This window comes from Sphaeramia orbicularis, chromosome 13 (genome assembly GCF_902148855.1).
Source record: "Sphaeramia orbicularis chromosome 13, fSphaOr1.1, whole genome shotgun sequence".
In the NCBI taxonomy this organism is placed as follows: domain Eukaryota; kingdom Metazoa; phylum Chordata; class Actinopteri; order Kurtiformes; family Apogonidae; genus Sphaeramia; species Sphaeramia orbicularis.
In genome coordinates this window covers 10,246,457-10,268,062 of record NC_043969.1, presented here as the reverse complement: position 1 = coordinate 10,268,062, position 21,606 = coordinate 10,246,457, and the positions used below count along the sequence as shown (strand labels likewise).

Genomic DNA, 21,606 nt, shown 5'->3' with positions numbered 1-21,606 from the left:
AACTGAAAGTCTTCTCAATGTGTGAAAGAACAACCTCTGAGCTGGAACGCCACCCTAAAAATGGCACGATTTTACTGACACGCACATCATTTTACATGTCATTAGATCCCCGAAATGGAGTTTCAGGATATAATGGTTTTACCCCAGCTGCTGCTGCCGGATATCTTTCGTGTGAACGAGATAACTAGGACAGATTTGATTGGATTTCTTATCCCTTGATAACCAACATAGGGGACCCCTAGTGGAAGAACCCTATCGTTTTCAGCTTCTCTTTGAGTATTACAAGTCATCCAAATGGGCGGCACTTTAGTTGAAAAGCAGTTTTTTTGGACATAAATCAAGCAATAATAGGCCAGCTGAGATAAAATTTGATTCATCTTGATTGTCTTACAAATGTCTATTTTCTCACTACCATCCAGAGTTCATATGGGGTCATTTTCATTCATTAGGTGGAGTTTTGTGGGAAAAAAATTGGTTCTCTGACCATTATTCTGCCAATATCAGGTCAGTGTGGTCAATGAATTTGAATTCATACTGATAGTCTAACAATTCTCTTTTCTTCATGCCACTACCTTGAGTTTACATGATGTCATATTTTGACACCAGGTGGTGTGTTTTTTCCAAGTGGTTGGGGGAGCAGAGGACTGGGGGATTTTGGGAAAATACCCTTAAGCCTCATTTTCTTTTGCGTGGATTGATAACCTTAATACCATGACATGCTTCCTTACATGCAGATGTTTCACCAAGACAACTTCACTCTGATACTTTTGTGAATACACAGTTGTTGCATCTTGTCCTCAACACCATCCAATAACTCACCGAACAACAACTTAGATAAACCATGATTCCTCTGTTCTATAATGATAATGGATGGAACCAGACCTAATTACAAAAGTGGCAGTGTGCTAATGAAGTGTGGCAATGGGTCTGAATATGCAAGACTACAAGGTATAAAAAAACAGAATTACACACAGTCTTTACTCTAGCAAAAGTACAGATACATGTGTAAAAGTAAAAAAAAAAGTGGAAAAATATAAGATTAGGCCTTTGAGTGACATTTCTACCAGCTGTTTCTGTGCAAAATTAACTCAACCTCACATTACATTAATATAAATCCAGACTATTAACCCATTCTGACCTCAAATAAAATGAGACATATACTGAAAATAATGAGCAATAACTTTTCCTCGACTACATAGTCTATTTGTTTTCTATTTCATCTTTTAGATTATGAATTATTATTTCATTTTTTCTAATATGAAGGGTAGAAAGTAAAGCTTTTTGTGTTAAAAGTAAAGTGAGTTAACTAAAAAGCTGTTGGAAAAAAACACTGAAAAAATTCCCTTAATTATCTCTGATGTTTTCTTCTGATATTGTATGAAAACAGAAACCTAAAACACTTTTATGACATGCATGAATTTTAGCGTTAAAGTGCTGTCCAGAATTCTAACTTCAGAGATTATAGGTCATACTACTGGGAGTCACTTACTTGTAGCTGTGGGAAAACCTTGTCATTGACCTTGGCGTGTTTGGTCTCTGATGGAGCCATCTCACGAAACTGAAACAAAAATGTATTAAAAACACTCGTCACAACCAGCCCAGATGAAACAAAACAAATAGAGACAGTGTGGAGAGGTGAGTCATACTCGGTTGTTGTGTTTCGCTTGGTCCAGAGAAGCTGAGAAGTGGAAACAGCGACAGGACACTCCTGCTGCTTTGGCCACATCCAAATATCTGAAAAACACAACCAAGACACTAGCTGAATAAAAACACAGAAGTAACAGCATTTATATTTTATTATTATGTGAGGGGAAGTTAAAGAGCTACAAATTTAATAGACAACAATATGTCCAATTGAATCTGTACAAATCTAAATTGATGAAAATAACATGTGGGGTACCTCAAGGGTCAGTTTAAGGTCCTATATTGTTTATTATGTATATAAATGATATTTGCACGGTATCAAATGTTGTAAAATTTGTGTTATTTGCAGATGACACAAATAGTTTTTCTTCTGGTGAGGAATAGCAGCAGCTTTTGGGGATGGTCACAAAGGAAATAAATAAAGTAAAAGTGGTTTGAAATGAATACATTGTCTTTAAATTTGAACAAACTAAATTTATATTATTAGGAAATCAGAAGAGAAATACAGACATAAAGGTATGCACTGATAAAGTAAACATAGAAAGGGTTATGAAATTAATTTCCTTGGCGTGATCTTGGACCACAAAATCTGCTGGAAACCGCATATTAATACTGTGATTGGAAACTTTGTCTTAAAGTCTCAGCTTATGGTCCAAACCTTGACTGTTCCTCTATGTCTGTTTCTTAATGAACAGAATAAAGCACTGTGTTTTGGTAGAATTCTAGTGGACCATTCGTACTAAATCAGCTCCTTGGAGGAACTTCAAATGTACTGTTGGAAGAACGTGCTGGTGAAACCATTTTCTTGGGGCTGCCCTCAACACTTCATACATGCATCCCATCATCTTCTGAAAATTCTATTAATAACATACAAGGCAGTTTCTGGCAAGCCCCAGAATTCCTTACAGAGTTGGTAATCCTTACGGCATAATTGGTCACTCAGATCCTCAAACATTACTATTGTTCCATGATCTATTTAACATTTGACGATCTGTGCCTTTCTGTCCGTGGTCTCAAACTAAACTTCATCTCCTATAGATTAACTGCCTGAAACAACTGAAATCTTCATCATCCTGAAGTCACTTTCACACCACGGTGACTTATGATGATGTTGTCTCGCTGCCTCCACTGTCTCCTCATATCCAGACTGAAATATTTGCATGAACAGTGTCCGCACTCTGGGCCTCATACAAGCACAAACAGGTTTGTTCTTAAATGTCTCGTATGAGTGACGGAGAATTTGTGGCATCCACTAATTTTGTCATTTTTAGAGTTTTGTATGAATGGAATTTCCAAGCGGTTTAGACAGGCCTGCTGTATGACAGACATACAGTTGGCCTTTATCCACAAATGGAAAACACTTTCATTCAAGAATGATTTTGGAATATAACACAATGATAACCAGGCAACATTAATATTCTGGAAACCGTATGATCATCATAATGACTTATTAAACAGCTGACTGAATGAATTTACAATCTAATGTGAAAGAAAAACATTCCAAAATACACATAACAGAACCAACGCTGATATAAAATTAGTCTCTACATTATTTTCATCATAATGGCTTGTGAATTATTTTATTGTCTTTATCAGTTTATTCATCCACAGCAGAGGGATCTTCTCATCCGGATCAGACTCAAACAACGTCAGATAACCTGCTGTTAACATCATCTACTGTCGCATATAAGCTAATATTCATGACATACTCATACTTTAATCTGCTTCATCTTAGACACAGCACTTTTTTTTCAGAAAGGTGTTATTTTCATATAAAGCTGTTCCCTCTTTATTAATTTTTTTTCGTATTCCTTTCATTTCATCTTTATTCATCAAGTCAGTCTTTCTCTGATCACATCACTGATCGCTGTAAACTTATATTCATATTTTCTGATTGTTTCATGTCATATAACATTAACTGACAGGTCATCTGTTTCTTTGTCATTTGTTAATTTTACACCCCACAATTTAATGATCACATGATGGGGGTTAGTGTGAAATTATTCTCTTTACTCTTTGGTAACATTTCTATGAGTAAAAACTTCTGACATACTGGGCAGGACTTCTGTGATGTTATGTGGCTTTAATTATGCTGATCTACACTTTTGGACTGTGCAGTGACATAGTGGTTAGCGCTTCCACCTCTCAGCTAGAGGGTTTTTAATTTGATTCTCATTTGGACTGGAGTCTTTGTATGTTGAGTTTACCTATTTTGTCTTCACGCCATGCTGGTTTCTTCTTCTTCCATTAAAAACAGGTATATATAGTATATTTTTTTAAATATTTATTTATTTTAAAGACTTTATTTTTCAGTTTTCAAATAAGCATCTACAGCATAGGACATATGAACTAGTCCAAGCGCAGAACAACACACACAAACATCAAACCCCACTCACCCACCCAAAGGCTCAGAGAGAAAGAAAAATAAATGAAAAGAAAGTAAAGAAAAGAAAGGGGGCACACAGTTAGACTGACTTTTATCATGTAAAAAGAAAGAATTTAAATAAAGATTACAGTCTGATGCATAATGGTTGCGTTAATAGTCTGTTTTTTGTAAACAGTTATATGATACCAAGGGTCACTGCAAAGATGAGGACTGAAATGAAAAAAGAGAAGGAATGAAGAAGTCTACTGGAAGGGGATGCCTTGAATAAAGTTTACAAAAGGGTTCCAAGTTAAAGTGAAATCTCTATTCTTTTTATCTCTGTATCCAAGCTTTTCCAGGTACATAGATTTTAATTCTCCTGTCAGTGTCCCTGATCATGATGCTGATGAAGATCTGGAGTTAGTCTTCAAGTTCCTTCAGTGGCAGCTGTGTGCTAGGTACTCATGCTAATTGCTAATGCTAATGCTAGGTACTGTGTGTGTATTAGGATGGGTAAAATGTGGACACCAAATTTCCCTACAGGGATTATAAAGTGAGTGAACCTTGGGCTCTTATGAAGGTCTGCTCCATTATGCAAATGATGCATTCATTATATTTACCTGGATCATTTCCATAATGTTGTAATGTGAGGAATATTTGCTGAGTCTAACGTACCACTGAGGTAGTATTAAGAAAATATGAAAATGTTCTTCCATGAGACCAAGTATTCAGACTGACCTAAATCTGTACAATAAGTACACTGTACATGATCTCCACCCTGTCTGTAAATACACTCATCTCTCTGCAAATACTTATTCTTCATTTATCCATGACCCTCAGTTGTTTAAAACTTCTGTTTGCATAAATGTGAATCCTGTGAAAACACTGTACTGTCTGCACAGAACACTAAAGCACAAGGAAAGCTGTGAACTATCTTATTTTACCTTTTGCGAGACTCTGGGTCTGGGTTAGTGTTGTCTACAGCCACACTGCGGCCTTCCTTCAGAGCGCGCTCACACGCCGTCACACAGCTCTGCCACGACCCAAGTGTATCCTGCCACAAAAACACAACACTAGCATTTAGTCACAATATAGTCACAGCCACTTCAGGAAAGATGTTTTTCGATTTGTCGTAGAGGATTATCTCACCCTGTTGACATAGAAGTAGCCCTTTGGAATGATGTGAGTATGGAAGAAGGTGGATTTTCCAGCTGAGGACAAATGCAAGGGTATATGTGTTTTATGATTTTTCTATGCTACCTTCTGTATTATTCAGCTGCTGTGACCAGTATCAGTAAAGTTTTATCTCATCTTGAGACAGACAATAAAGTTCAGGACACCTCATATCATACATTCAAACATACATTTTCAGATATGAAAAAGGTATTATTTGTGGTTATGATAGAAAACGGCGCTCTTCCAGCCCAGGAAGAATTCCTGCAGTGTGGAACTGCAACCCAATGTTCAGGCAAACTTCAAAAACAAGAGAGACAAGTAATTACTACACATAGTGCTCATTTTTCACACATGCATTGTTTCTTAATGATCTTGTCTTTTAATGAAGATTAAATGTGATTACAAACTATAGATAGAAATACAGATGAGAATAACAACATGATTTGTTTTCTGGAAAACAATTAAAGCAGAGACATACTTCCAGTCATCTGGTGCAGTTGGGAACACTTTGCCGGACTTGGTGGTGATGATGCAACCATTGATGTCGAATCCAGCGATCTAGAGCAGAAAGAGGGATTCTACTGTTAAGATGAAAGAGTGTAATCTGCATAATGACACTGGTTAATGACCAAACATGAAAGTCAATGTCATTTAAACAATATGCAGAACTGTACTTAAAAATAAACCATGTTAATAGGAGTAAAAAGATTATCTAACACAAGTAAACCCATCTTTAGACATGAGGTGTCTTTTAAATAAGGCTTTACCTTTGGCCTTGTAAACGCCTTATCATAACATGTCTTGGGTGATTCAAAGTCGCTGCTGTCCACGCCTGTGTTTGTCATGTGTCTTTAAACAGAGGGTTAGCAGCCCCATAACCAATGTATTATAAGAAAAGTGCCAGATTTGTAGTGTGTGGGATAACTAAGGAAACATACAAGACCTATGCCATTTGGTGAGACTATACACACTGCTCACCTCTATTTTTGCAAACACACGTAAACATGATCTATAATTATTCAGGCAATGCAAGAATGCAAAATACTTCAAGTCAAATCTAAATTAAATCTTTTCTTTTCACCTATACCAGTTCCTACCTTGTCGCTCCCTTTGACACCAGCAGCGGTGTAAAGCATCAGGTTGCCTATCTGCTGCCAACTGTTCTTCAGACATCCCACTGAAGATGATGCGATGCTGCAGCAGATGAAGGCTGGGTGTTACTCCTATCAGACAGAGACTTCTCTGCCAGCTCTTGTAGCTGTTTGAGCTTTTCCTCTGCCAGTCTCTCTCCTCGTCCTCTTCCTCCAGCTTCCCATCTGAGGCCTGCTCATTCCTTCGTGTGCGCTTCACCTCAGGCTGCCCCCTCTCTGGGCTCAGTGGTCTCTTGGAAGACTAAAGACAAAACAGATACAGTTCAGATAAAATACACTGTCTCTCAGTTACTTCATTTTCAATTGATGTAACATTACAGAAAGACGACAAAACTCTGTCACAGATTACCTTCATTGGAGACGTAGCAAAGAAATCCTTTATACTCCGCTTTGGTGTCGGACTTGACTGTGCCTCCTTTTCATTCCTTCCTCCCTTGGTCTTATCTTTTGCTTTCAGCCCTTTAGGTGTGGCACTGGTGGCTGTTCCATTGGAGCTTAAGCAGTAACGCAACTTAAATGGGTGGTTCTGGTTAACCAGGTAGAGAGTCCCTCCGTGCTTAAGTTTACCAGACTGGCCCCGGGTCAGCTTCTCACTGTCCAGAAAGCTTGGATTGGAACCCACTGTGGAGTAAAACAGGACATGTAGACACTCTGGACTGAAGGCATTTTACAGCCATAAACTACTTTATGACAAGCAAGATAACAAGAGAGGGTGTGGATATTGTATTACAATTATGTTTAAGGAACCCTGGTTCCTTAAACACAGACTGACTGAGATATGAACTGGGCTGAGATTCATACCTGAGTTACAACCACAGCCTTGTCTACAAAAGAAGCCCACCACCTTCACTGCAGGTAACACAATTATTAATGCACACAGCAAAATGATTTACTTACAGAAACACACCTATATAAGACTATTTACTCATTTTTAGTTTATTGACAGAGAACCTACTCTCCTTTGTTACTGGGTTTCTCTGAGAAGTCATAAATTAATCAAGCATGACATTCAACCTCTATTTTTTTTGTTTGTTCAGGAATGCAAGTAAATAACTAGCCTATAGTTTTACATCTTAATCAAGAAACAATCCAGTGCTTGTCTATTAATTCTGTTTTCCTGTAAAACATTGAATTTCAAAATCCATGGTTTAAAGATGAAAATTATATTTTAGCATTAAAATTATCATTTTGGTTAAATAGCTTTACACAATGGTGGATTAAGCATTGCACAAACATAAAAATGATTTTGGTAAATACCAGTGCTCTTAATTTAGAGCAACTGTGGTATAACCCTCACACTGGGTGGTGGTCTAATACATTTGTTAAGCTCTGTATGATGACTTTACCGTTAGTTTATTTACATGTACTTTTGCACAAGGGTCAGACTGGTTTTATTTAACAGCTTACATGTACCATCTGGCTCATGCCCACTCCTTCTCACCCTGGTGCCTGGAACATTTCTTGTCGGTGACTCCGGTGTCCGGACCCCGGCCCAGAGTCACAGCTCGTCCGTCCTCAAGTGGGACCCGGGCTCCAGAGGCGCTGATCAGTGCACAAGACATCTAAGACCAACCACAGTGGGGCTTTTAAGTTGAGTGTTTGGAGGTATTAAGGGCACGTTTTCAGAAAGGATGAACCGAACAATTAAACTACATTAATAAAATCTCCTCGCGGAAGTGGCTGCTTATATTATAAGCATGTATATAAGCTAATGTTTACTTAGAAGTTTCAGTATCATTTTCTATACTAGTTTGAAATCACAGGGACTGTTTACCGTGCACCGTGCTATTTAAAGCACCGTATAGAAACGAAAACACTCGTCAAAGGTTCCGGGGTGAGTAAGATTAGACTCCAGCACCAAAATTTCCACTGGTTCATCACTCCAGTAACACTCATCATATCCGAGAATATAAATCTAGTCTCAGAGCAGATTTCTGAACAGCTTTGGCAATGCTAGTATCAACTTAACATCTGTAAACATATAGCCTACTACGTTGAAAATGAAAAGCGGGGAAGGGTAATAATAGTTGTGATGTTTGTGATGATCGTGCTTACATGAGTTGATCCCTCCTGTCTGCATTTAATAATTAGATTTACTTTACATAGTCATCTGCGTGGGTTGCCCCATCATATCCGTATTGCTATGAATGTGGGTAACAAAGTAAAGTCCATGAAGTCATTCATGCGTGGATATAAAGTCCATACCCTGGAAATCCACTGAAAAACCACTTATGGGTCCATGGATTGTGATCTGGACGGACTTCCCAGGTGTGTATGCAAAAATAGATTTCTTCAGCTGATGCGTGTGTTTACAGAAGGAGTCGGGGCTCAAGTTTAGTAATTATTCATCATTTATCACAATGTCATGTACTGTTCATTTAAGAGTCTAACGTAGAGTTTTTCACTAAAAACAGTTTGATGAATGACTGTATTGAACTGTAGCGTCACAAGGGAACGTGTTATAATCTATATTTGCACTTTGTAAAAACCCTGTTTCATTTTCATTTTTTTATTTATTTAGACAAGGACAATGTACAATATACATTAACCTTAAAAAGGAGAGCTGTAGTGTGCCAGGTTGTAGCATAGTGCTAATTTCCACCTGTAGTCCCTGGGCAGGCTGATGTTATTAACTTTAAAGTTAGGTTGGCTTGTTTCAAAGATAATACTGCAACATTTGTATAATCTTTTTAAATTCCTCTCCCTTTGTCTGCTAAAACCGAGGTATTATAATGAAAGGATAAACAACAATATAAAAGTGATAGAATAATGTTGGTCTCGTGTTATTTACTATGTAGAAAATGTTTCAGTGAGAAACAATTTTTAGAAAATATTTACTTTCCATAGCGGATAGGCCTGTTCTTGCAGTTAACAGTCAGAGGATACTGAGTTCCGCATCTTGTTTAAGCAGTAGGTGGCTCTCAGTCTGGGAATGTTGACGAGCAGTTCTGTAATCCAAAACCAATCATTTGAGGTCTGTTTTCATAGTGTTTTGCTACTAAAGCACTCCCCCCCCCCCACCCCCCCCCCCCCCCCCCCCCCCCCCCCCCCCCCCCCCCCCCCCCCCCATGTTGTCTTTGTTTTTTCCTCCTAAAACCTGCTCTTGCTCTTACTGACATCTGTCCTCTCCTATCTTCTGCCAGCGCCTGACACTTTCAGTAAAACACCAGTCTTCCCTTCAAGGTAACAATCACCGGCTTAAAGGTTTTTGTGATATATTCTTGCATCTATTTTGCTTTAAATGCATGTTCAGTTATATTTAATTTGAAAATATCCTTTTTAGTGGTGTAAATGCACCTTCCATTACATTTAAATCTGCATTTCCTCAGGAGAGCCGACTCAACACAACTGTTTTCTGCTTCCCTGCAAAACGTCAAATATCCTCACCATGACGACCAAGGCTGCTCAGTCCCATCAGGAAAGAGGCTACATGTCCCTGATGAAAGGGGTGAGAGAGCTAGACCTTAGGGGCACAAGTGTTCCTGGTCACCTAGTTCTGACTGGAGACCATTCTTTTCCTTTGGTCATGAACAGTCATGGCCAGGTGCTGATGGCTGCCTCCTTCTACGGATCTGGACGGATTGTGGTCCTGGGCCATGAAAGCTACCTGACTGCCTTTCCTGCCCTGGTAGAGAACGCTCTGGTCTGGCTGAGAGGAGATGGATCTGAAAACCAGTCTGTGGGGATCCACAAGAACGTCCAGGGAGTCGCTCATAATGTCAGCACACCCCTCTTCCAAACCCGAACTGTGGGATCCTTCAGCCGTGATCTGGGGTTGGTGTGTATGTGACAGATGCCTACAGTGTGGGTCCAGATCAGAAGGACCTGGTGGCATTTCTGAAAGCTGGAGGAGGCGCTGATAGCCGGGCAGGCGTGGAGCTGGGCTGCAGATCACCCAAAGGAAAATACTCTGCTCCAGTTTGTAGGGAATAAGCTGTCTGGAGTGGCAGGGGTCTACTTCTCTGAACATCATGCAGAGGCAGAGTACCTTCCAGTCTATCCTCAAATCCCATCATCCTGGATGGTTGTACAGTAAGTCTCATTTCACATCTGAAGATGTTCAAATTTGCAATTTTACATGAGTGCTGAAAATATTTTAATTCCTGACCTCACCGTTTTATCACTTATTTTAAATTGTTTTCAGAGTGTAGGCCCTATTTATTTATTACAATTATTTTATAACATGCAAAGTTTACTTTATATCATTAAATGTTAATCACTGTTTCTTAAATGTGCCAGATGTTTAATTTGTATGGAATGCCAGTATGTATACCAACATGTATGAATATATGTTGACTGTAGGGATGTAACGATATGAAAATTTCATATCACAGTTATTGTGACCAAAATTATCACGGTTATCATTATTATCGCGATATTGTTGAAATTGTGCTCAAAATGTTCAAAAAGTACTTATACACACACTGAAATAATTTAACCAAGTTTTATTTTGAAAAATGAATAAATAAATAAAATTAAATAATAGCCACAATTTACTTTCTGTTGGCAGAAACATCAAAATATTAACATGTAAACAATCAAATATACAAATGTGCATTAAAGATGTCACCTTATGGCCACTGTTTGACCATTTTCCAGATCAAGTTTGAGTTGTTTGAGTTTCTTTTTCATAGATAGATAGATAGATAGATAGATAGCACCTGGAATGCTGCTGTGTCTCCAGGAAATGAGCAGTACCATTAGTTTTCAAAGTGTGGTAATCAAACACAGTTATCATGATAATTAGAATTTAAACAGTAATACAAACCGTCTGGAATTTTACCGCGGTTTATTGTCATATCGGTAATCGTTACATCCCTAGTTGACTGAATATTAAACATTGTAGTTATTTTCTGTTGTCTAGCTAACAAAATTGCAGGAAAATAATGTTAGATCTCTAACTTTTTTTCTGCTGTCAGATTCTTCCATAAAGAAACAAAGCTCACCTATCTGATTTTGGGTTATTAATGCAAACACCTAAATTGATGTAATTTTTGAAAACTATCTTTTAATACACTATCTTTAATGTATGTTTAACATAATGTTTAACTGGCGAATCTTTTCCTGGACCTTTTACTTTTTTCAAACACAGAGTTGGTAAGGATTTTGAAGAGGACTTAGAGTTTTTACTCCAGGGAGTTTCAGAGTTTGACATCCAGGGTGAAGCTTTGCCTTCTGAGGTTCTGGTCCATGGCCCACTCGCGTTCCCCATTGGGACCACCAGTGATGGACGTGCATTCCTGGCAGGAGCCTACTATGGGCGGTGGCGTGTCATTGTGGTGACACATGAAGCATTTCTTAGAAAAGAGGTGGGCTGTGGCCTAATATTTCTTTAATAATGTACATTTATCAGCAATTAGCAAAATACATAAAGATTGACATAGTGCCAATATCTGTTTTTGTTTTTTCCAACTGTCCTTATTACAGGCACTGAGTCAGTTTTGGATAAATGCCATTCACTGGCTGGATGAAGGCCAGAATGGTGTTGTTGGCATTGTACCAGATAATGCCCTCCAGGTTCTTAGCAAATCAGGTTTGAAGTGTGTGAAGACGAGCTTCAGGAAAGACCTGAGTGTATTGTGTGTACAGCGTACAGCAGTGATCATATGGATGAAATCCAAGAGTTTGTGGCAGAGGGAGGAGGCCTGCTGGTTGGTGGACATGCCTGGTACTGGGCACAGACACATCCGGGGAAAAACCCAATGACAGATTTCTCGGGTATGATGATACACCACAAGTGTTTGATTTTGTAATCAAAACACTTTCTCTTAACCAGAATTAATTTACATAATTGTGATAGTTAACTATACATACAGTACCTCTACAAAAACAGATCGTTGACGTCAGAAACGTTTGTAGTATTTTCCATCATTTGAAATGTGACTGAAACTCTTTTAATTATGTCGTCTGCTGCACTCTCTACTTCTGCTATGGTTTAATGAAACCTCAGTGGAGAACCAATTCCGTATCTCAAGACATTGCACTTGTATTTGTACTTTTGTGCTCATTGCAGTCAATAATTCATATACAGGGTGTCTGAAAAATGAACACAATGTTTTTTTTTTTTTTTTTTTTATCTCTAATCTCAAGAAGATTGCAGAGTGAGTAACAGGAACAAGTACGGTAAACAAGGTCTGCATCTCAGGTGTCACCTATAAAAATAATTGATCTTCCACTCATTGCGGTACAAACACAGGCATCATAATGTGAACCGCCTCTTTTGTGACTGTGCACTACTAGTGATAAATCAATTCTGTCTCCCAGGTATGTTAAACATGTTTTTCGTTACAGTATTTATTTGACAAATACAGACCAACAACCATTCACTCTCATGTTCACATTGACGGGCGATTTAGATCAACCAGGGCATTGGACCTTTCAACTATACATTCTTTTTCTTTGGGCAGCTCAAACTTGACTCAGTACCCTGATTTAACCCTGTTTTTTGATCAACTTGTCAAAGACATTTGGCTTGGTTGGTTTTTAAACGATGTCTTTCGTCAAAGCTTAGAGCCCCTCCCCACGCCATCAGTGAACAATGTCTATGTCAGCTAAACTTACAACTGACTCATTTTAGTTTCAGTCACATCACAAGCGATGTTATGGTTGAATGAGAATCTTTTGTTTGCCTGATAAATCCTACGATGCTCTTTCTGGAAATGGACATTATTATATCATTACTCATGCACAATTGCAAATGGTGGAGGTGGTGGTGGGGGGTTCACATTTTGATTCCCCCCTCTTCAGTGAAGTGACTCAAAGGTCAAAGTGACAGCTATGATACATTTCATCTAATGCATGTTACTTTATTCCCTGCCTTGCAGTTTTGTTTTTTTGTTGATATTTAAAAAAAACTAAAGTGTTACATTTTTTAAGACACCTAGCATTTGAGGTGAGGGCTTTGTATAAATAAATAAATAAATAAATAAATAAATAAATAGTCATATGTGTCAGATCTTACCCAAAAATAGTGGCATAGAATTAATAGAAAAAGACAACAACATCAAGACATTCATGGCAACTGTACTCATAATGTACAGTACTGCATACAAGGCACATCCAGTGAACACTACAAATGCAGTAACCCAGATCAGGCCCATGTTAACACTACTTAAGGTGCATCTTCACATATTGAATTTCAAGTAAAAAAAATAATAATAACCAATGTTTTCATAACAGACCAGGTTCAGTCATATGATCAGTTAAATACCAGGTATTTGGTAGAGCTTGTCTTTAGTTATCAATAACAATGTAGTAGATAAAGCTGATTTTTCCACACACTTTCTTTCAGGGAATAAGATCCTTAACAGAATGGGCTTGAGCATTTTGGAAGCTACGATCAGTGGAGGGATTTACAAGGCCCCTGTCCCAAGCCGGGCCGTCAAAGACACCTACCACTTCCGCCACCTTTTGTATCGCTTTGCTGGTCATGTCACCCAAGGCAAAGAGCTTACCAAACATGAGGAAGAGTGTCTTGGAAAGTTGGGAAATGATTGTGCTTGCTTCTTGCACTTGAAGAATCATGACTGCTCCTCCTACGCACAGATGGTTTCTACCCTCACTGAGATCTTGAAAAAGACAGGAATGCCTCAGGTACAAGGATTAAAAAAACATTCCTGTTAAGTTTTACAGAGCTTTGATGGCTGCTCTTCTGTCACATTATTTACAACATGAATGATGGATTTTCTTTCAAGGTGTGTGAAACCGCCCTGTGAAGACTCCCAGGGACCGTCTCCTCCTCAATGTGGGGTCAGAAGTGTTTAAGGTTTGCCTGAATCCTGATGAGCTCCTGCCCTACCTGATCAAGAATAACCCTTTAATGCCAGTCGTCTATAACCAACGGATCAAAGTTAATGTTAATACAGCAGGTCAGAGCCTTACTGCTGTGGAAATATGCATTTTATACATTTTACAAACTAATGTTAAGTAATATGTTGTAGAGGTGTGGTTTTATATTGACATTTGTTTGTGTGAATGTAATAGGAGGGGAGGAATGGGTCAGTACAGGTCTCTACCTGTCCCCTGGTATGAAGACCTACATGGTCATACCAGAAGATCGTCAACAAAGGATGGGAGGTAAGAAATGGATACATTTTTAAGATCACATTTGTGTTTTCTGCCATCAGCCTTTTGCTACACCTCAGCTGTATATCAGTATCTGACCCAACGATGACAAAAAATGTTGTGTATATGGTTTATGAGTTCCTGTAAACAATAACAAAATTATGACTCTTCCTGCTCTCAGGGTTACAACTGAAAATTGCATTCAATGAGATGGCTTCTTGAATTTTTTGTCCCCTACAGAGGGCCTAGGAGCTACTAAAAGTTATGAGCTATCACTGGGTCATTATGTGTCGTTGCTTCACGAATGGACCAATCAGAGGAGAATGTGTTTTTTTGGGAGGCAGGGCCTACGTAGACTCTTGTTTTTACACCAAGTTTGTCTCAGCAACAGCGCCTTTGTGAAACTGTGTCAGGAGAGAAGTTGTTTTAACCAGACATTAACACGTGTCCAGTGGTATTATGACTAAGTCTCTACACCACAAAATAATGTGTTCTGGTTAAAACATTAAATTTCGGTGTGTAATCGCTGCTTAGCTGAGGCTGTTATTTTTCTACATAACAAGGGGGAATTTCATAACAATAACAAAAAGATAATAATAAGAATCCCAGTCATCCCATTGGTGATTTAAAATAGCTACAGGATCATTCCAGCAGAGTACATCCTGTGAGCCAGACTAGGGACCACATTAATATATAAAAATAAACACCATTATTTTATACCCATTTCTTGACTCACAAATTGAAGCAAATCTTGCTAACATAAGACACATCACAGTATCACTTATGAACCGGTCATTATGGCAAAATGAACCCTGATGGCTTTGTCACCCCCAAGACTGTATTAGGCATCTTTTTACAAAAGAAATCATTCTTTCTTTCTGTATTTTATTTTGCTCATCACCAAATATGTATGGAGCACAAACATTATGTCGTACAGAGAAAATAATATACATTCAATAATAACAAAATTCGCTGAAAAGAGGTAAAACCCTTTTCAAAAAAGTGCTTTATTTATGGGTTGTTTTTGGTTGTTTGGACTGAAGAAGCATTACAAGTTTATACATTGATGGATGCTGTGAGTAGTATTTTGGCAAATACTTTTGCCTAAATTCAACAACCTGTACTTTAGTACATTCAAATAAAACATGGAATTTGTCTCCCACACAACCATTATAGCACAAATGTCAGACTCTGACTTCTTTCCAAACCTTTGTATCGGCTGATGACTTGTTTGTTCTAAAGTTACAAATTGCTTGCCTGTAACCAAGGTTTTCACATCACAGATATTTTTCAAGTTTATATTTCGATTTAACTTCACATGAAGTCATGTTCCTGATTTCACTCTGCCATTTTCGTGCATGCTGGTCTTTCAGGACCTTTTTTTATAACTATGCTAATGGGTAATCTGCCCAATTCTCCATACACCATTTTGTTGCAGGTGGCCATTTTCACTTTGAGAATATATTGCAGAAATTGAAGATGTAATTTTTCAAGAAAATAAATTGTTTTCAAATCCCCACACTTCACAGGCATACATAACAGGTGTAACTTACTTGTCAAAAAGGTCAAGGGGGACATCTAGTGGCAGGAAAAATGTTCTACTTTTGGAGAGAACTGCAAACATTGCCTGAGAAGCTGCATCATGCAGGTCTTTTATCACATTGATTCACAAGAACTATTTTTTAAAAATAAAGTTATTCATTTTAGCAATGTTTTTATTGTTTTCGCCAAAAGAAATAGTCTATTAGTTTCTCTACATTGCATGTCCTGTAACGCACAGGAAGCTGGCACTGATAAATCAGAAACAAGTATTCAACAGATTCTTGAAATACAGAATATACAACTATATAAAGCATAACAAATCACTCTATGTCACTTTTACATTTAGCTGTAATACTGTTTATAGTTCCAGATAAGCTGCATTTTTAATGGATATGTTTGTATGTGTTTAATCAGTAACACGTAGTTTACGTATATATTTGCAGGTCCAGGTAGGCTGTCAAACAGACAAACTCAATGCTGAAGAGTTGAAGAGAGCACCATGTGTCCATGAGCGTTTTCCCATTTCATCAGAGATGATGCATGTGCGAAACCTATGGGGGGGTCTCATCTACCTGGTGGCACCACCCAAAACACGAGTGGAGGGAGTGGAGGTCATAGTGCAAATAGCTGTACCTGCACCAATTATAAATCTGGTGAGTTGGTTAAACTGATGTGGTCTTCATGACCTGAATATGAATTATTTGTGATGTATTTCTAGAATATGAGGGGACTGATCAGTTTTTGGGATTAAATGTGTCAGTGTAAATGTATGAAATGATACCTCTAAAAAATTCATTAAGGATAAACCAGTTGTTCAGGGTGGATATACAACTTTTCAATTAGCAAAAAAAACAAAGTACCCAGAGCATGCATGTACTGTGTTTTGTGCAATTAGCTGTTAACTTTCACAGGAGACATAGGCTGAAGCATGAGTGAAACTAAGCACAAACACTTTAAAAATTAGGATTGTCTGTAAAGTGGCCTTAATGAATGTTGTGTTCTTATCTATGTCTTTTTTCAGGTGTGACAACTGCTGCTGATTGGTCACTGCTGCGCTCAGCCCCTCCCCCTGGGCAGAGCTGGAGTTTGATAACATCATCTTTACCGTGCCATCGGAGTTTGTTCGGGACCTGGACCGTCCTGATGAGTTGGCAGCACTCTGGAACGACATCATGAGGGGCGTCGCCGACCTAGCTGTCATACCGCATAAATTTGCTCGTAAAGAGCGTTTTGTAACTGATGTGCAGATTTCTCATGGTAAGTGTTTAGCTTTGATGCAGCATGTGCATGCTATTGTCAGCCAGTTCTTTTCAGTGTCACAGGCAGATGGAGCCTGCCTTGACCTAGGCTGTGTGAAAGATAAGGAATGCCACCAACAGATGAACAGGATTATAATAGGCACAATAAGCACTTGAGGTCAGAAGCTTACATACATGTTGGTTAAATGCATTCACGCTCAGTTTTTCACCTACTGAATGTTTGGTTTCAATATACAGAGAGGTGACAAATTACAGGAAACCCCGGTGTCAGTGGCCTTATCCAGAATGATAAAGCTCCATCCATAGAGACCAAAGTAGAGTTTGAAATGAGTATGAAAATGATGTTGTTAATCATATGCTGCAGCCACCTATGTCAGGCTTTGGACCCTGTGTTAGTTGGGTTAGTGTTAATCTTCACCACTATCATTAAAACACAATGAGGCAATACATTTTTAGAAAAATGGTATTCATCCCTCCTGTGCAGTTCAGACAGTTCTAGGATCAATGCCAGGGAGTAATGAAGTAGTTCTCATGGAATATGGTGTTGTGGCATTTTGTTGGTTTTCCCTTTAATTTGTCACCCATCTGTGTATTTTCTCTGTTAGTACAGTCGACCCAACTACTTTGTTTTTGAAGGTGTGCCCAGTCTTCTGAGCTCTACATAAAGACTCTTTTAGATTCACATCCATGGATGGTTCAGAGTTTCCACCTCAGTAAGCTCATGACTGTTAACTGTGTCATTTCCTGTCACAGAGCAACAGGATAAAATACGCTGACAGTGAGATGCAAAAAGAGTACAAATACAGTGTATTTCACATTTATATGTAACATATAGTAGTGTAATCTTTTGTGTACAACTCCACAAATTATGTCTAGAGTTAAGATGTCTTAGTTTAAGCAAAGCTATTTTTTTCCTCTTTTCTTCCTTTCTTCAGGTTGGATGCATGCAGGGTATCCTGTCATGGCACACAGATCTACAGCTGGAGAACTGGTCAGCATTAAACATGCAAAGACTGAAGGTCATTGGGGCATCATCCATGAGCTAGGACACAACCAGCAGAGGGCCTGCTGGGAGTTCCCATCACACACCACAGAGTGCACATGCAACCTGTGGTCAGTGTATGTACATGAGGAGGTGCTGGGAATCACAGAGCAAAGGTGGAGTATGGAATAAATAAATCTTCAGAATCATCTATGTTTAAAAAATACTTACAATTTTTCTCTGGTATGTAATTTTTTATAATTACCTCATTTCATGGTGCAGGCTCATCCAAACATGACTTTAGCAAAACGAAACAGTCGTGCAGAGCAGTATGCCAAGGGGGGCAGGAACCTGAGCAAATGGAGCATGTGGGTCGCCCTGGAGACATACATGCAGGTGAGAGTAAATTACTTAATATTTCTCTTGACACAAAAACTATCCTATGATCTAACTTTGTGGCAACTTAAGTGTACAAAGCTTTGGAGTGTTATCAACAAGATGATAAATTGTTTCACAGGAAAAAAAAAGGTTCCTATTTCACTCTGTGTCTCGTCCAATGTGCAGCTCAGGATAAATTTGGCTGGGATGCTTTCAAGAGGGTGTTTGCTGCCTACCATGAGATGAGCAACTTCCCCAAAGACAACAAAGGAAAGATGAACCTGTACGCTGTGACTTTCTCCCAGGCTGTGGAGATGAATCTGAGCGGGTTCTTTAAGTCCTGGGGCTGGCCCATAGAAAGAGACACTGAAGACAAACTGTCCAAGCTGCCTCCATGGACGGACCACCCCATGGTCCAATATGACTGAGTTTTACCAAACTGTTGATTAAAATGCGGACAGAAATGCTCGATGAGCATCTGGTAAAATTAGTTTGAGGGGAATTTCATTAACTTGCACTTCTTTTGCTTTTCCTTTGGTTATGGCTTCATTTCTTTCCTCAGTATTTATAAAATAAACTGAGTTGATCATTTGTTGAAGTTGCTTTTAATTTCTACTACTACTATATATTATTATTAAGTAGAAAGTAGTTCAAATGAGTTCACCATAATTCAAAAACAAAATAAACCTAAAATGTACCATTTAACAAATCTACCTAATGCTTTTAAAATATATAAATATATTATATCTTTGAGCTGTCATCTTGCCAATGCTTATTTGTTATGTGTTAGTGATGGATTTTTCACAGATATTTATTTTCTTTGGTTCACAGTTTCTTGAATTTCAGTGAAACATTGAAGTTTTACCGCAAACTAAGAACAGATAATCTCTTGGAATAATTCAGTTAAGCTTTTCACATTGGTTGATTCCACAAATGAGTCAAGTTTTCTGTTTTGTAAAACCATCTGTTGTAAAATAAAACAAAGTACTATCATACATGACTACAACTGGGCAGGGGGCTTAATATTGAATACCACATTAGCCCTGATTTCTGATGCAAAAGTTCTAAGCACTCCTGTGTAATTTTTTTTTTTTTAATTTTCTTCCAAACCCCCCACCCCACCCCAAAAATTTTTTAACTCTGAAAGCTGGCTGTCAATCAAACGGGATGCAGCCTTTCGACTGATCGTCCAATCAGCGCGTGGAAGCTTGGCATCCAGCCCAGCCAAGTTCCACCCACAGCTTTTTTCACCCCCAGAGACGCCGAGTGTCCGGGGGTGGGACATCATGGCATTTGTCCAAGTACCGTCCAGTTTTGAGGCAATGAAAAAAACTGTTCCACTCAGTCCCATTGAAGTGCATGGACACCGGGCATCTACAGGCAAATGCACTGACCATAGATCGTATGGAAAACCGCGCAACGGGAATGTATGAGAAATCAACAACATTGAGTCCGTTGATTTGTGATAAAGCTGATTCTGAACGAACTTGTCTGTGAGATGAACGTGTTCTAACACATTTGTAGTCAATAAAATGTCACACACAACCGAACATATTTAACCATTTAATTTTCGTAATTTTAGGGGAAGCCGAGCTTCCCTTGCAGCCTATGAGAAATCGCCTCTGCTGGATACATTGAGTTGTCTGCTCCTCCTCCTCTCTGACCTCCTCTCTGCTCCTCTTTCTCCCTGACCTTTTCTCTCCTAATTTTCTCTTCTATTTACGCCCCAGTGAATTCATGTTACTGACTTGACTTCCCTGGAGTCTCTATGCTTTATTGCCTCACAGGTTTTCCCAGGATCATCACAGGTTTTCTCTGAATCATCTCTGGACCTGCTGCTGTGGTCCTGCCTCTCTCCTGCCTTCATTGTCACCATTCACTTATCCATGTAGTTATGATAGTGTTTATATATAGTCCCATAGATGGTAGAGGTTTCTATTATTTGTACTAACTGTTGTAATAGTAGTATATCCACTGCTAATGCTTGTGTTTGTAGTAGCAATATATCCACTGTTAGTACTTGTATTTGTAGTAGCAATATTAACAGTCATGGACCTTTGTTCTGGTTTCTAGTAATTATACTAACACCAGCTAATCTACTTTTAACAGTTCTAGTTCAGTTTTTTGTTCATCAGTTCCATCCATGTGTCTCCCCCTTCTTCCCCCCTTCTCCCTCTCTCCCCAGTCTCTCTCTATCTCTATCACTCTCTCTTTCTCCTCCTTTACTCTCTCACTTTAACCCCAGCTGGTCAAGGCAGACGTCCATCCTCCAGGAGTCTGGGTCTGCTCCAGGTTTCTGCTGTTAAAGGGAACTTTTTCCTTCCACTGTCACCACTCACAAGAAGTGTTTGCTCCTGGAAGATTCTGTTGGGTTTCTGTAAATTGGATTAGAGTCTGGTTTCGACCGGCTCGATATGTAAAGTGTCATGAGATAACTTTTGTATGATTTGGCGCTATATAAATAAAATTTGATTTGAATGTAGTATATGTTTACAGATGTTGTTAAGTTGATACTAGCATTGCCAAAGCTGTTCAGAAAACTGCTCTGAGACTGGATTTATATTCTTGGTTATGAGTGAGTGTTACTGGAGTGATAAACCAGCGGAAATTTTGGTGCAGGATGCAACCCAAGAGTCTAATCTTACTTATCCCGGAACCTTCGACGAGCGTTCTTCTTTCTATACGGCACTTTAAATAGACGGACTGCGCGGTGCACGGTAAACAGTCCCTGTGATTACAAACTAGTATTGAACGTTATACTGAAACTCTGAAGTAAACAGTTAAGTTTTGATTTACTTGCTTATAATATAAGCAGCCACTGCCGCGAGGAGGTTTTATTAATGTAGTTTAATTGTTCGGTTCATCCTTTCTGAAAACGTGCCCTTAATACCTCCAAACACTCAACTTAAAAGCCCCACTGTGGTTGGTCTCAGATGTCTTGTGCACTGATCAGCGCCTCTGGAGCCCGGGTCCCACTTGAGGACGGACGAGCTGTGATTCTGGGCCGGGGTCCGGACACCGGAGTCACCGACAAGAAATGTTCCA

General features: G+C 38.8%; 2 pseudogenes; one reads left to right on the top strand and one right to left on the bottom strand.

Moving 5' to 3' along the window:
* Positions 1-1,500: 1,500 nt before the first annotated feature.
* On the bottom strand, positions 1,501-7,898 carry LOC115431848 (bifunctional polynucleotide phosphatase/kinase-like; annotated as a pseudogene).
* A 621-nt stretch (positions 7,899-8,519) lies between these two features.
* On the top strand, positions 8,520-19,119 carry LOC115431233 (TRPM8 channel-associated factor homolog; annotated as a pseudogene).
* Positions 19,120-21,606: the final 2,487 nt, after the last annotated feature.